Here is a 17,147-nt window from a genome sequence, read left to right as displayed (position 1 = left end):
TGAACGGCACCCTTAGCACGGCCAGAACGTGGAGGATACTCAAAGCCCTCATGCATCCAACAAAGACAAAGCAGAAAGTGGGAAAGCAATTCAGAGGCTGGTGCACAACAGCAAAGGGTCAGATGAAGAGATCCTGGAGGCAGTGAAGAAGCAGTGCTATGGCACAGACAAGCCGCAAGGATACCAAGAAGAATATCAAGGAGAGGAGAACCCGCACATCGACAGGCCGATAACCAATGAAGAGGTTTATGCGGCCATCTGGGCGGTTACCAGAAACACAGCAGCAGGAGCCGATAAAATCAGAAACGCGCTAATTCGCAACCTCAGCGATGAAGCGGTGATGCAACTCACAGACTACCTCAATACACTGTGGACAGAAGGCACACTGCCACAGGATTGGAAGCATGTAGAAGTTGTGATGATTCCCAAGCCAGGCAAGAAGTTGGAGATAAACAATTTGCGCCCTATCTCGCTCACGTCATGCCTAGGAAAGCGTTTTGAGAGTCATCACAAGGAGAATACAACATACCTGGAAAATGAAGATCTGTACCCGAACAGTATGTTCGGCTTCAGAACAAATCTATCGACGCAGGACATCCTGTTACAGACCAAGGAGGAAGTCGCAGAAGCCGCCCCAAAAACAGGGGAGAACATCATCATGGCACTGGACATCAAGGGCGCGTTCGATAACGTCAGCCATGACGCCATCATGGAAGGGCTAACCACTGCCAACTGCGGAAGAAGAGTACACGACTACGTAAGGGCCTTCCTGTCAAACCGCACAGCTACGGTTGGACTGCAGGACCTACGCAGCAAGGTCTTCGAAACACGAAACAAGGGCACCCCGCAAGGCTTAGTGATCTCGCCGGTCCTCTTCAACATAGCCATGATTGGGCTAGGCAGAGAGCTGAGCCAGATAGAGGGGATACAGCACGCTATGTATTCCGATGATATAACGACTGGATCAGCCAGGGCTCCCCAGGGCAAAAACAAGATCTCCTGCAGCAAGCAGCTACATGCGTGGAGAACTACGTCAGAGAGAGAGGCCTGGCATGCTCCTACCAGAAGTCGGTAATTCTACGAGTGGGCAAGAGACCGTCCAAAAAAATATACAACATAAAAATTGACGGGGAGGTCCTCCCGGAACCCAACATGATCAGTGTGTTGGGAATGTCGATCCAAAGCAGCGGGAAGTGCAGCCACACCCTAAGTCTTCTCCAACAATCAATGCAACAGGTCAGCAGAATGATCACCAGAGTATCACAGAGAAGATTTGGCATGAAGGAGAGTGACACGATCAAGTTAGTCAAGAGCCTCGTGGTCAGCCGCATAACATACTCACTCCCCTACCACAAGATGACACAGCACGAAAAAGAACAAACAGACACTTTAATCAGGAAGGCTTTCAGGACGGCCCTAAATCTACCAAGAAATGTGGGAAACAAGAAGCTCCTCAATTTTGGAGTCCACAATACGTTTGACCAGCTAAAGGAAGCTCAAATAGGGGCCCAAATGCTCTATTTAGAATGTCACAAAAGTGTTTAAAATACTGGTCTGCAATTTATCGTTCTCAGGCTATCAGTCCGATGTTAAACAACGACGCATTTATTGGACATAAAAACCACGATATTATTGGCTTGCAAATCATTTCTCTTTGACTCCTGCCTGTGCTGCACATTTAGGCATACCTATAGAAATACAAATATTAAAACAGTCTTGGGAAATAACCAGGAGAAGAGAAAAATTGCATTCGCTTACCCTAAGGGCACAATGAAGGATTAGGACTAGATTCTCTGCAAAAAGTTAAAAAAAAAGACGCTACATATAGCTTCCGCTGTCATAAAAGTGGCGCTGAACTAAGACTAATTTCGAAGTAGCCTTCGAATGATTCGGAACGTGCATGGCTGTGGGAAATTGCACCATTTATCAGGATCCAGGTGAGGACCTCCTATTCGAATTTGGTTGCCCGATTTGACTTTCGCCGGAGGGTGCAGAGCTTGGTAGAGTTTTGCATCTATCTGCAGGCAACTGTCTATCCTTGAGCATTGATCCCCTAGCTCTGGCGTATTCCTACGCTGGAGGAATTTTTCATACTGGTGTGATGAAAACAGTGATGACAACATCAACGACAACGACAGCTTGAAACAGGAGCAGCTCGGATAGTAAAGGGAGCAATGTAAAACAAAAACGTATGTTTCGAATAAAATGTAGGCTTTTCTATTCTGCCTTCCATTTCATTCGTTTCTTACCACTTCACTTGATCGCGTTGATGATTGTTTAGATATCAGCCTCCGTGTTACCCCCCGTTGTACCACGATGGTAGTATTCAAGGGGTAGTAGATCCACTTACCGTGCAAAGCGTGCTGGCATGAATTAGTGTTGAGGCAAGTAGCGAGAGGGCAAAAACACAGCGTGGTGAAGACCGACAAGGTAAGGGAGCGTGCGTATGGTACCCGCCAGAGAGTATGCATCGACACAAAACCACCACCAATGAAGCGGAATGCTTGCGGGCTTCTTTACTTGAACAGTAACGAACCACGCATTCCAGAAGGTGTCCAGTCCAACCGTAGAGGGCACGACAGCAAGCTGTTCGTGTCGGAAAGGATATTCCTTTCGACAACGCAGCATACCTTTAAACAAAGTGCAGTGCTAAAAAAAACATGGAAATTGGCGGTGGTTTAGTTTTGGTTCAACCTGGAGTGATTCGATAGCTACAGCTGGCCGGGTGGAATTTCCTAAGTTGAATTGCGAAGACAGTCCTTCGCCGCTCCGTTACGCTGGGCGTTCCTCCTTCATCTTCGTCCCACTTGACACGGCGCATGCGCACAACCATTGCATCTCGGTTTCGCCGGCGCGCCGCGCCGCCAGCAGCACCAGCTGCTGCGCACCACGTGGCTGGTCACGTGACCAACCACGTGACGAACCACGGGATCAGCCACTGCTCCGCGCCGCCGGCAGCTGCTCCGCACCACGTGACCAACCCTGTTACAGTGTGGCGGCGCAGCCACGCTGAAGGCTCGAAATGCTACCGTAATGTAGATATCGTTGCAAGACTGTTGGCTCATACACTCAAAATATATGGTCACACCGGTGCACTGTTTAGTGCAGGCAGAAAGAAACTAATAGGAACCATAAAATAGTCGACGCTACCACTGAGCACTGGATTGCTTGGAGTAGAGCGAACAACGCTTCTCTTGGAAAAGTTCTTTGTTCTGACCATTTACCCTCCCTGTACATCGGTGGCATTCTTCATCGCACGCCGTGACAATGAGAAGTGCACTGACCAAGCGCATTGAATGGAAATCGGGCAGCTGTTTAGTCCTATATGGATGATATCCGCCCCTTGTGAAGTGTATTCCTCGGTCTTGCGCATCGGATTTCTCCATCAACCATCTTCACCCTTCTTGCTTCATTGTACCCGTTTTAAGCTCAATGTACTTTTTTGAGGCAAAATGTTTTTCCGAAGCCCGCAGCTGTGGTGGATAGATACAGAGTAGTGACGTGTATACAGAGCCGTTCCTATGTTCGAGAAGATGACCACGGATACCCGGTGTGTAAACTACGAGTGCTTCATTCCAGAAAGATGAAGCTGTCGTACACTCTGTTCGCGCATTGCTGTCGCAGGAACTCATCCATCTACGCCGTTAAACATGCTGAGGAAGCGCAGCGGTTGTGTAACTTTGTCACTCGTTTACCCTTGATGCATGCGGTGATGCACTCCACGAAAGTTAGCCTTCGGGAAACAGAAATGCACACTAATAATAATAATTGGTTTTTGGGGAAAGGAAATGGCGCAGTATCTGTCTCATATATCGTTGGACACCTGAACCGCGCCGTAAGGGAAAGGATAAAGGAGGGAGTGAAAGAAATGAAGAAAGGGGTGCCGTAGTGGAGTGCTCCGGAATAATTTCGACCACCTGGGGATCTTTAACGTGCACTGACATCGCACAGCACACGGGCGCCTTGGCGTTTTTCCTCCATAAAAACGCCAAGGCGCCCGTGTGCTGTGCGATGTCAGTGCACGTTAAAGATCCCCAGGTGGTCGAAATTATTCCGGAGCACTCCACTACGGCACCCCTTTCTTCATTTCTTTCACTCCCTCCTTTATCCTTTCCCTTACGGCGCGGTTCAGGTGTCCAACGATATATGAGACAGATACTGCGCCATTTCCTTTCCCCCAAAACCAATTATTATTATTATTATTATTCATTATAATTTTCTGTTTCAAATGGCATATGCCGTCACGAAAGCACTTAAAGCAACTGCCTTTTTTCCACAGTCTTCCCTTCATTATGTTGAATGGAATGTCATCATTCCGCTCAAGTACATGATCTTCCTCAGGCGAATGATTCGAGCGAACTCTTGAAATTATGTGCCTTTCAGATTTTGACAGGATGGCTGTCCTTAACGTTTCTTTTTACCCATTGAACTGTGGAGCAATATGCTATTTATAAGCACGCACGCAAATCAACGAAAACATCAAACTCTGCGCATCATCCTCTGTGCACATGTGCGGAGTGCTAAATAGGATTTGCCTTCTTTGCGACAGTTTCTTGATTGTTCCAAGAACTGGAACTCGCTTCGCAAGATTGCATGAAGCTTGTAGGAACTGTATGAGAAAATCTTGTTCCCTTTGAACATATGATATTCGAAACAAATTTTACTCCTTTATTTTTTATTGCATTCAAATTTTTAAAACCTAATCAAGGCACAAAGTGTCGCCGGGCATCCCATATTTGTTCTAAAATAAACACAACGTTTCTGCATACCTCTTCTCAGTTAAGAAATCTACGATCGGAACTAAAAGTTAGCATGCGTTGAGAATGCGAATACAGCCGATTGTGTTGTTGACTGCTGCGCGCCTGCAACGCCCAAATCGCATAAAAGTTACCTGATGCCTGTGATTGATTTATTTGAATCATATTATCATTGCTACTAGTTTAACACAATGTTTTCATTTGATAAATCATGCCCAAGACTAAGAGATATTTTTTGTTGCATGTTTTTGCGTGTTGCTCTCTTCTGTTCTATAATCTTTGGGGTCTTTATTGAGGGACCGTAGGGTACAGAGACTAGGGGAAAATATACGCAGGAAAAAAAAAACGGTTTTATAACCTGGACACATTGTTTATTGTGTAAATAGTTTGTACATACCACTTCTCACCCTATTATCTCTTTCTGTCCCCTCACCTCTATCGTTTCATTTCTCCATTCTGCCTGCTATCCTTTATTTCCGCTGCCCAAGCTCAGGTGCTTCAGAGTCGATGGCAGAAGCCGGGGCTAGCAAAAATCTTTTCCTTCCTTTTTACTATTATTTTAATAAAAACCACTACCACTACCACCACCATTAATTGACAAGGCTGCCCTAATAAGACCCTTGATTAATGACAAGTGCACTTGCAGGTAAAACTCCGCTGTTTGAAATCCTAATATTGCCCTTGTCCAAATGGCAGAAGACAGCATTCGCGTGGCCGGGTGTTGCCAGTGATGCGAGCAAAAAATCTCTTGGAGCAAAGAGAGAAGAAAAAATGCGAAGCGCAGGAGAAAACAGGCCGTTGTCAGGATGTAATGTCAGTCCGCTTATCCGATCGAAGAGCATTGCTCTCTCGACCAATTCCTCTGGCCACAGAGCCGATCGATGGAGAGGATGGGTGTGGGGCTGTTCCTCTTGATGAACGGGAATCACTGATCCGTGACCAGCACTAGCCATTTCTCTCCCTGAATGGTATTTCTTTGGTCTGCCTTGGCGGTCCTCATTGTGCTACGTGTGACATTTCGTTCTTAGTCTCGAGCAGGCTCTGAGCCAGACTGGGAAATTAGCGTTGCGCTATTGCAAAATTATGGAGCACATTTTTACACTATACAAAGCAGCACTAAAGCATGGAAACATACATCTACCACGTAAGCACGACAGTCTCTAGACTCACCCGCCATGTTGGCCTTCTTGCTGCCCTGTGCGGTTTGTGGTTTCAATATTCTAGTGACATTTTCTGACCCGTAGTCGTTGCGTGTCATCGATATAGAAAAACAGCGCTATAATACGCGGACGGATTTACGTCTTGCATTATGCGCTACCTGCTTTAAACTCATGTGCCCTTACCAAGCGCTGATCCTTGTTACCGGGAATTTTCATCCATCATAGAGATAATTTTAGCTTGTTTCAAACTAAATTTTTCTTTCTTGTTAATAGCAGTTTAGTTAAGTGAACTTCAGGTAAGGCGTTTTATGTCTCCTTAGAAGGAAACCAGGCTGCGGCAATTTGCACCAAATTTTGTTATTAGACGTACTTTTCTTTCCTCCAAGACAAATGATTTGAAATTGGGCAGGTGAGTCATGACCTTGCTGCGCTCATGCAATTTTAATGGTCACTACAGAGTGCCGCAAAATTGGCTTATCCCGCACGGTGTACAACCTTCTCCCCAAATCATAATAATACTGGTGTTATGAAGCAATTCTGCGCTAGACAAAATCCACAGCCTTCTGAATACCGACGCTGCACAATACAGAAAAAGGAACTTCTGGTAACGATTGCGCGTATTAACATGTCTTGCTTGCTTTCGCTAGCGACCTCGGTACGCAGCAAAGTAGTCACGCACGAGACTCAGTGATTTACTGCGCGGAGCGAGATGGAATGATAAAGCTGCAACGTAATCAAACGTATGAGGTTCTATCCCCTCATATGCAAACAATACGTAAGAGGAGCCACGAGAGACCATCATCTTGGGACGTTTCCAGAGGCGGCAGGGTAGAGGAAGGATCGATATTCCATAACGTGGATGGAAAGGCTCTACGTATTTGTTACGCACGAATGCACACACTGTGCGTTCGGGAGTCGGCAGCACAGCGCAGAGCTAGGGCAGATAGCGACTTTCGTATTCAGCGTCCTTGTGAAAGCTTTGTCAGATATATATGGCCTCGAAGCTCGGCACTTTTGTTTGTTGTTGCTGAAAGATGAGAGCAGCGGGGATTCTGTTCGGCGACTGCCGAGCACGCTTGCTGCTACCACCGCAGCCAACTGATTCCGTTCTCCGTGGTCGCAGGTCAGCCCAATAAACAAATTTTTTTGCTAGCTATTTTCGCTGTCTTCCTTTGTGCGAGACTGCCGACACCACTGCGCGACAATATTACTCGAAAAAAACAATAACATTTTTCACGCCTAGTGTTGACACAGCGAATAATTACTTCGCGTAGGGCGTGGTAATCATTGGACTGAAAACTCGTTTTAAAATATTCGTTTTTCAGGAGGCTAATTATGAAAAACTTGCCTCACGAGCCCTCAGAGCAACTTCCCTGATACCTTTTTCTCCTTTTTTATGATTGCAAAAATTAAAAACGTTCGCTTTTCTTGTCCATGCTTTCTTTTAATTTCTCGTTCTAAATGTCAGCACCTAACAAACTGATAAAGAAAAGTGCACTCTGCATTGTCATCTTTTATTGAGTCCTAGACGATGTCTTTATTCCGGCTCCAAGAAAAAATACCCGCTACTATCCAGCGTAGTTTCCAGGAACAATTTCTAAAACTGAATTCGGAATAGTTGAGGTTAAATGTTAGTAGAGAATATCTTAGGAATGTGCGATTTGTAAATCAAAATGCCTTCCTTTGTAACTGAGTAGACAAACTGGAAAGCATGACTGAGGACGCTACAGTCAAAGAAAGCAATGTGAAGGGTAATGATCAGCTCCAAAGTGATGATCAAAAGTTACGATCATCTCTTTCAGTAGAGAACACCCGTCTTCGATTAGCCACAAAGCAATAAAATCATTAAACAATATCGCAGCTTAGGGCATATAGCCACTGCAGATCCGGACAGTGAGCGTTAACTATCTGAGAGAGAAAAGATTGTCGTGGAGTGCATTTCAGAGGTATAGGCTTCCTGCGCTGGAGGTTTAAAGGCACAGAAGTGCTCCTCGTGGTTGCTGAAGAAAGTGGCTGGGTAGGACCATGCCCACTCTGTGCGTGCTGCAGCGCGTATCCCGCCAGCATACTAGGCAGACTTGCCCTTTGGTCGGTGCCTTTGTGAGTGCGAAAAGAGTTTATATGTATCCCGGACGTCGCTCATAAAGTAATAGAGACAGAAAAAATTGGTCGGTAAGGACACACTATATAGTAATATACCCTTCAAAATCTGGAACAAGAAGTGGTCTTACGCCGGAGAGGTACGCTAAGACACGATAACGAACCGCCCTTATTTGTAATGCATGCACAAAATTTCAAATTAAGGAAATCCCAGCAGGGAGGGGAACTGACAGGTCGGCAGATCGAATTGAGAACATAATGTAAAGTGACGGCAGCTAAGACAGGATGTGGCAAACTGTTTGGATAAGGATAGCATTTTGTCCTTCACTGGATGCTGTCAGGCTGATGATGATCGTCATCATCTTGGCTAAGCGAGAACGATAGGCCCAAAAGACTCATTGGGTAAAGGCGAAACTTAACAGTGCACGGAGCACTTTAGCCCGTATGCGAAGCTCTTTTCTAAATATAAACCATTTGTGCATTGGCGTACACTGAGTCTTTCTGAACAGAGGTAAGACAAACGGGTTGCTTCAGGACACCAACAGAGCGAACAGGGGGGGCTGAGCGTTTGGCTGCTGAACCAACGTTTCGACAAGAGAACTCGCCCTCTTCGCCCAGACAGCGGTCATACAAAAATAAGTCTTTTTGTCGAAACGTTAGCTGAGCAGCTTAAGACTATTCTCCCATTTATTCACTACGCTTGTGCTGCGTCTTTCTGTGCAACCTAAAATGAAAGACTAGCTTTCAGTGCTAGTACCGTTTTGGCCATTTCTTTGTCTCTTTAAGGCTTATGATAATAAGAATAATGGATTTCGATATGGTAAATAAAACACCGAAACCCCATAACTTCAATTGTAGGTGTAGTGTAGCGGAATATGGCTTATGCCAAAGTGAATTAGTGTTTAGTGGGAGAGGCCTATCCTACTCTTGACTTGCCCCAAGTGGGTCACGAAAACGATGATAGCAACACGATTCCGTCTAAACCGCGCTTTCAATTGAACAGTCAGATTCTCAACTCGCTTTTTTACGCAATGATTTCTCAGTTCTAAATGTCAGCCCTTTTTCAACTCTATCAGATCGCTTTTCAAATTATGGTTCATTTCCTTCTGCCGCCAGTCGATCAGAACTCGTAAGATGAGCGTTGCAGCTCTCTTTTGTACAGGCAAGTGAAAGAGGCAGTCTATTGTGCAGCACAAGCTACGAATCATGCATTCGTCCCGCGTCGTACTGCACTGCGTACTGCACTGCACGCCCACGCAAAGCCAGGTCCGTCCTGGTTATGGCGTTTTAAAGTGAAATGCGATAAACTGACCTCGTGCAGTTTCTGTTGAAGGTTGTGCTTTTGTTGCGGCTTAAGCTGACCTTAACATTCCCGTATTTTTTCTGTCCCTTTTGCGCGATTTCTCTCCTGAGCACAGCGCAGCAAACGTTGCGTACTGTGCTTTCTGCGCTGTGACCAAGTGCTACACAAAATGTTTCAGCGTTTAACTACAGCAAGTCGCCTAAAAATAGCTGCGCACAGTTTCGCAGCTTTGCGCCAGAAGTGCCTCCCAAGCATTGAAAGAAATAATCCTGTGGCGAGTAACAACAGCGTTGTTCCCGAGTTAAGACCAGTTAAATCTTGCTCGCGTAACGCATCCCCTACTTCAAGATTTTTTGCGTCCTCCTTGAATACTGCGCATTCTTTTGGTCTTATTGCAGAGGTAATTTGTACATTGCATAAAAAAGCATTCTTCTCCTTAGCGGGTTGAATCTCATGTGACTTCCTTAAATCGGAAGTCGCCTACTTTCATTCCTTCATTATTCCAGCACCCTAGATGCGGGCCTCTACTTTGCGCACAGATGCCTACTCATAGGCGCACATTTCCTAATTTTGTGAACGTTCTTTGCAGAGAAACTCTTCTATTCATCTTGCACTGATGTGTCCTTCAGTAAATGACAGTCAAGAAAGGGCGCTATGAAAAAGTGTATCTGTGCAATTGCATTCTCGCGCAGTGTTTAAATTTTTGCACCGTTGTAACATGGGGCGTGATTCTTACAGCCGCACACTAAGATAGCAAAACCTACCCAGTCAACATTTTTATGTAAATAAGCCGTAAATTTGGTGGTGTAACTCCCTGAGGCGGCACGTATCTCATGCGAGACGTGGTACTGGAGGCTTACAGATTAATTTAGCCCACCTGGTATTCATTAAGGCAGACTGACCGTACAAATGACCGGGGCGATTTTGTATTACCGCGACTGCGTTAAGAGTGCCGCTCAACGGAAACCGCCCTGTCGTCTTCGTCGGAGACGGTGGCGGCGTGTGAGCGAAACATCCACACTGAAGCAACCTCGGTAGGCCTCCTGGATGGCAGGTGGACCACTTAGGTCACCTGACCTTGCGACGTCAACGCAACCTACTTACCGGATTGTGAACTAACTACCCACCGTGGCAAGTAGCATTTAAGTGAATGATTGCTCGCGAGCGGTTCTATGGGAAGAGAAACATGGGTGTCATAATTATTAACCGCAGCTGTGTTAGAGCCAGCCACCTGCTGGAGCATCGGTGCATCTCTTAACTGCCGCTTAGCTGCACCATGAATGCTATAAGGACCCGCCGTGTTCTCTCAATGTTACGGTAAAGAATAACTAATTCCGCATATGTATGCATTAGATCATTAACGCTTCGCGCCAAATTCTTAACTAGGAGCTGAATTGTGCCGTGCAGTTTTTTCACTTCTATCAAAATTTTGCAGCCGCTCCTGGAACGGAACCCACGACCTGGAGATCGACAGCTGAGTGAGAAATCCACTGAGGCACCGTGGTGACTCAATTTATAGATTATGGTTTGATTTTAAACCTGCAGAGATGTTGCGCATAAAATGAATCCTTAGCATTTGATTTTTAGGAAAATAACGCATTACAGACTTGACATCGTACGCAAGGTGTGTTCCTCATTCTGATATAGAATTATGGCTTCTACCACATGTATTCATATTTATTCGCAGCTTTCGTTTAAAAAGGTTCCTTCATATCCACTCCACAAAGACATCACTAAATCCTGTGCCTCCATCGTCATTGACATCTCATTACGCCCGATAGAGGTCAAGAAACTCCCTCATATCTCTGTAATTAATCCTGTCCTGTGCCATCCGCAGCCGCCGTATGTCCAAAAACTTCGCAATCTCATGCGCCCACCTAACATTTTTCCGCTGCCTACTACACTTGCCTTCTCCTGGAATCCGGTCACTTTTTCTTAATGACAATCGGTTATATCGTCTTCGCATAACATGCTCTGCCCAAGCCCATTTCTTCTTGTTGATTTTGACTAGGATGTCATTAACCCGGGTTTATTCTCCGCCCAACTCTGCTCTCTTCCTCTCTCTTAACGTCATTCTCTTCCACAGCTTTCTGCTTGGCTGAGTTAACTTTTTCGTTTGTCTTAACATTTCTTGCAGCGTCTGAGTAGTTTCAATGTGTGCTTTCCGGCACTGCTTGTTCACTCTAAAATTACGAATCAGTCCTTGCCACTTCAGACATAACTGTTGCTCATAAACTACGCTCACATCGCGAAGCCACCCACGCGAACGGAAGCCGCTCGTTAATTTATTGAATAAACGCATACTGAATAAAAAAATTACGCAGGACACTTAATACTACTTACGCGCTGTGAATGCGAAAGTGCGCATGCCGAGTATTTGGCTGCGGCGTTGGCGCGCTACTATAATGCAGTGCCCAGCAAAGCTGATCAGTTCGCGCCGCCCGAATTGAAGTTTATAAAGACGACGATACATAAACCAAGTGCGAGAGACTGGCAGCTTAGTGCGTGGGCTGTTTTTTTTTTATTGAAGAAGTGTGCCATGAGGCATAAGTTGAAAAAGGAAAGGGGGGAAGGAATGCACGGGATTGAAAGTTGAAAGAAGGAGTGAAGAACCGTTGCGCTGAGGTAGTCGCAGAGGTTGTTAATGAAACGGTTGTCCATTGTCCACTTCACGAAGTCACTTTCGCGGTTCCACCGCAGGCCCACCTCCCTGAGGAGCCGTTTTCTGATAGCAGCCGTCGCTGGGCACGTCCACAACAAGTGCCGCACATCACAAATGTCCGGTGCAGCGCTACAGTGAGGGCACCTGTCAGGTAGTGGCAGATCTTTGGCACGCCACCGATGACGGACAGATGGTGTCAGAGCCGCCCCTGCCCGAATCCGGCGCACGGATACCTCCTCCTGCCGGGTAAGACTACGGAGAGAGGGTGCGAACACGGAGGAATTAGAGCGCGTGTTCGCTGGCGCAGAACTTCGGAATCGGAAACGTGGGACAGGAACGGATCTGGGGGAAGAGGGGAAGGTGGCGGATCGTCTAATGTATGAAAATGAGTCATAGCATCCGCTTGAATGTTATGTGGATCCTGGGCATGGCCGCGAATCCAGTGTATGCGCACAGGACATGGATACTTTGCGCAGAGCACATGAATAGATTGTGAAATCTGGAACGTTCGTCGAACAGCCTTCAGCTGTTTAAGGGCGGCGCGGGAGTCGATGTAAACGTGAACTGTATTGAATGTTGGAACGAGCGGAAGGGAAGCAATGGCATTGTAAATGGCTTGAAGTTCCAATGCCAGGGGAGTGCACGTATCCGCAGTATACGTCGCGCGAGAGTTGAGATGCGGATGAGATGGACTATACACAGCAGTAACGCCCCTCTCTGCAGAATGAGATGCATCCATGTATAATATGCACCCTTCAGGCAGATACGCTGCTGATACCGACGGGGAAACAGTGGGGCGATTGTCAGTGAGCTGGAAATAGGACCACGGGGGAAGTGTATTTAAACGATGAAGTTTGAGAGACTGTTTTCGAGCTCTATTTGCCACCCGTTGGTCGATGATTTCACTGAGTGTATTAAGTTGGGCGAACTCCTGTAGCAGAGGTATGGGTGTTAAACGAGGCAGATATGTTATGACGCGCACAGCCTCACGATTGATACCTTCAAGGGAGTCCCACTGTCTGCGGGTGAGACGTTGAAATTGAGCCTGATATACTATCCGTGGCTGAAGGATAGAGCGCACAAGCTGGCGGGCCGTATGAGCACGTGCGCCACCAGAGCGCATAGCTATGCGACGAATCAGACCTAGGTTAGCGTGAGCCGATTTACGGGTGGCTGTCAGCCACGGGGTGCCAGTCCCAGATGTATGGAGGAGAAGACCAAGAATACGAACAGTTTCTACCTGAGGAATCAGAGAATTATGTACCGTAAAATTTAAAGAGGAGCTTTCCGTAAGGCGGCTTTATTTCCAATTCGAATGAAACATGATTTAGTAGGAGAGAGTGTTAGACCCAGAGGTGGGAGGCGAGATGTCAATACATCCAGCGCATGTTGAAGGACCGACTGATGAATAGACGCATCTGGATGACAGCACCACAAGGTGATATCATCGGCATATGCAAGCACGCGGATAGAAGGAATGGTCTCTAGGGCTCGAACAAGAGGAATTAAAGCCACATTAAATAATGTGGGGGCGAGAACGGAGCCCTGCGGCACTCCTCTATTGGAAGCGAAATTACGAAAGGGCTTTCCGTGGAGACGCACGCTGAAGGTTCGATTTGCTAAAAAGCCGTGAATGCAGAGGAGGAACCGGTGAGGGAGACCAAGAGTTTGAAGGGAGGCAAGAATGGCAGAGTGAAGGATGTTATCATATGTCTTTGTTATGTCTGTAGAGATTACGGTTCGTACAAAGTGAGTCTGTGGAGAGTGGTCAAGCACGTCAGCAGCCAAAGTAGCAAGGCCGTCCTCCGTTCCAATTTGGGGGCGGAAACCAATTTGGGAATCTGGGTAACAATCATGGGATTCCAGCCACCATGATAAGCGTGCGGCTAGAATGTTTTCATAAAGCTTGCAGATGGCAGGGGTAAGGAAAATTGGACGAAGGGCCGAGAGAGATACTGGAGGCTGACCTGACTTGGGTATTGAAACCACAATAGAATGCTTCCAGTTTCCCGGCATGACGCCAGAAAGCCACACTTCGTTAAAAGTATCAAGTAGGGTTTCCAGAGCCCTCCCTTCCAAGTTACGGAATAAGGAGTTAGGTATGCCGTCGTGCCCGGGAGTAGTAGAAGTTTTTAAACGGACAATGGAGGCCAGCAGCTCTGCCATGGTGAGGTCAGAAGTAATCCCATCGGGGGGCTGTCTTACCGATAAGTCAGGTGGAGACGTAGCGGTGCAGTCATTGTTTGGAAAAAATTGACGGGCCGCTTGTTGTGCAAATGTGTCCTCATCCACATTTAGCGCGAGGCGAATGCTCTCTGTGTAACCTGCAACCTGAGAAGGGCGCTCCATGGCGTGAAACACTCTCCAAAGATGTCGATTGCCCTGCGTAGAGGACAGGCGGGCACACCATGCAGCCCAGCGTTGCCTGCCTAGCCGCTTTGCATAGCGCGGCGCCCGTGCGGTAGCGCGGTGAAGAGTAGGAAGAGCCGAAGGGTCATCGGGGTGACGAGTAGCGTAAAGATCCGCCTGGCGACGAAGAGCCCACAGATTCAAGAGATGTATGTCCGGGTTTGGGTCGTCCTCATTTACAGTAGTGGTAATAGTGTGAGTAGCGAGAACAGCAGATAGAGTAGACAATGCTGAAGAGGTGTTGAATGTAGATAAATTATTGTCTGCGCGTACAGAGTCCCATGATGTTATTCGTACAGTGCGGCGTATTTTTCGTAGACACGTAGGCGTGAGGGAGATAATAATAGGGCTGTGATCGCTACCCCAAGTATCAGAACCAACAGCCCAACAAGGGTTACCGGGGCCTAACTGATGCGTCGTCGGCAAACCTTGGCTTGACCACGTGATCACAACGTCACCTCACCGGCGGGCTATAAAAGGGGCTGCCTGAATAAATCGTGCCTTCTTGTTGTGTCATTCCTGCGTGATGCTATATTGCAGTGGCGACGAGATAGCGCGCCGGCGCTAGGTGAACTTACGTGCGCAAGAATGAGTGCCGGGCGGCCACCGGAATTCACGGATGCAGAAGGTACGTGGCCTACGTATCCTGTTCGGCTGGAGGCTTACTTCGAAGCCCATAGCATCGCGGAACAAACGAAGAAGCGAGCGCTGCTCATAGCTTCGCTCACAGACAGTGCGGTGCGAGTGGTGCAGGGGCGGTGTCATCCAAAACAAGTGAATGAGCTGAGTTACCAAGAAGTCGTCCAGCATTTGGAAGACCACTATGCTCCGCAAGTTAACGAGATCGCTGCAAGTTATGCTTTCTTCAGGCGCTCGCAAAAAGACGGGGAGTCTGCCCAGGACTTCATTGCGGAAATTAGGCGGCTAGCGGAGAAGTGCAACTTCGGAACGTCACTGGAGCGCATGTTACGGGACAGAATTGTGTGCGGTGTGCAAGATGAAGACGTCCGGCGACACTTACTGACTCAACGGAAGCTTACACTAGGAGAGGCGGAAGACTTTGTTGTCTCGGCACAGAAAGCCTCCCAGAACGCCAAAAGCATGCACTCTTCAGAGCCAGGAGAGGTACATTTTGCCCGTCAAAAGAGTCGTTCATCGAAGCCGCGCCCAAGGCTGGAGAAGTGCGATACATGTGGCAGGTGTGGTGGCGAGTCGCACACCGAGGCGGAATGCAAACACCTTCACGCGGTGTGCTACCGGTGCGGCAAACGAGGACATCTGCGCCGAATGTGCCAGTCCAGCACAAGTTTCCTTCGGCACGCATCGCACCCGGGAGGCCAGCGACGCCAGGGCTCCTACGCAATGGCAGCAGCAGGGGACACGAGCTCGGACGACAGCGAAGCCCTGTACACTATTGCAGCGGTTCTCCACCAAGAAGCCAGCATCCGCAAGGTTCGGCCAATTTACAAGGACATTAATTGGAATAACGTCCCTCTTACTATGCTGGTGGACACAGGATCACCCGTGAGTGTCATCTCCGTAGCGACGTTCCGGAAGTACGAGGCGCTGTGGCCGCCGTTGCGCAAATCACAGCTTAAGCTATCCTGCCTCTTGGGCGAACTTCCAGTTGTCGGACAGCTCAGTATGACGGCTACATGCGACGGGAAAGGCATTCCGGGTACGGTCGTAGTGGTCGACAGCGTCGGACCATCTTTGTGCGGCAGAGACACAATCAAGGCATTCAACGAGGCTGGGGTGGCAATGCTGTCGCGTGTGGTCGCGAGTGTGCAACCAGTCGAGATAAAAGCTGACAGCACGGAACTGCAAGAGCTGCTCAACGAATATGCTGACGTGTTTGCTCCAGGACTCGGCGTATGCAAGGGACCACCTGTCACATTGCAGCTGAAAGAGAATGCGTGTCCAAAGTTTTTTAAGGCCCGTACGGATCCCTACGCTTTGAGGGACAAGATGTCTGAAGCGCTGGACCAACTGGTTGCGCAAGATGTCCTGGCGCCTGTGAAAACCGCCGAATGGGCAACACCAGTGGTACCCGTTTTAAAGGGCGATGGGTCTCTCCGAGTGTGCGGAGACTTTCGTATGACAGTGAATGCAGCCACAGTGATGGAACAGTACCCGTTGCCTCGAGTGGACGACATTTTTGCTAAGCTGAATGGCGGAGAAGTATTTACGACGTTGGACTTACGCCAAGCCTACAACCAGCTACATTTAGACGCGGATGCCAAAAAGATAGCAGTGCTGAACACTCAGAAAAGCCTCTTCTGTTTCAACCGATTACCTTTTGGCATAAGTTCTGCTCCAGCTATATTCCAGAGGCGGATGGACGCGCTGCTGGGCGATATTCCTGGAGTTCAGGTGTACCTGGATGATATTATCATCGCTGAAAAAAAGGACGATGTATCAAGGCTGAAGAGGGTGCTGCAACGCCTGCGGGAGTACTGTCTCCGACTGCACAAGGATAAGTGCAAATTCCGGCAAGACGAAGTCACTTTTCTCGGCCATCAGATCGACGCTAAGGGTCTGCGACCAAAGGACGATAACATCAAGGCTGTTATCGAAGCCCCAGAACCTACTTCAGTGAGTGAGCTGAAAGCTTTTCTCGGACTTGTAAATTATTACGGCAAGTTCTTGCCCAATCTGGCCACTGTGCTGGCTCCGCTGTACGCCCTCCTAGCTAAAGGGGCCAAGTGGGAGTGGAACAAGGAACAAGAAAAAGCTGTTCAGAAAGTTAAGCAGGC

The sequence above is a fragment of the Amblyomma americanum genome, chromosome 5 (assembly GCF_052857255.1).
Source record: "Amblyomma americanum isolate KBUSLIRL-KWMA chromosome 5, ASM5285725v1, whole genome shotgun sequence".
Taxonomy (NCBI): domain Eukaryota; kingdom Metazoa; phylum Arthropoda; class Arachnida; order Ixodida; family Ixodidae; genus Amblyomma; species Amblyomma americanum.
Note: the sequence above shows the minus strand (reverse complement) of the source record.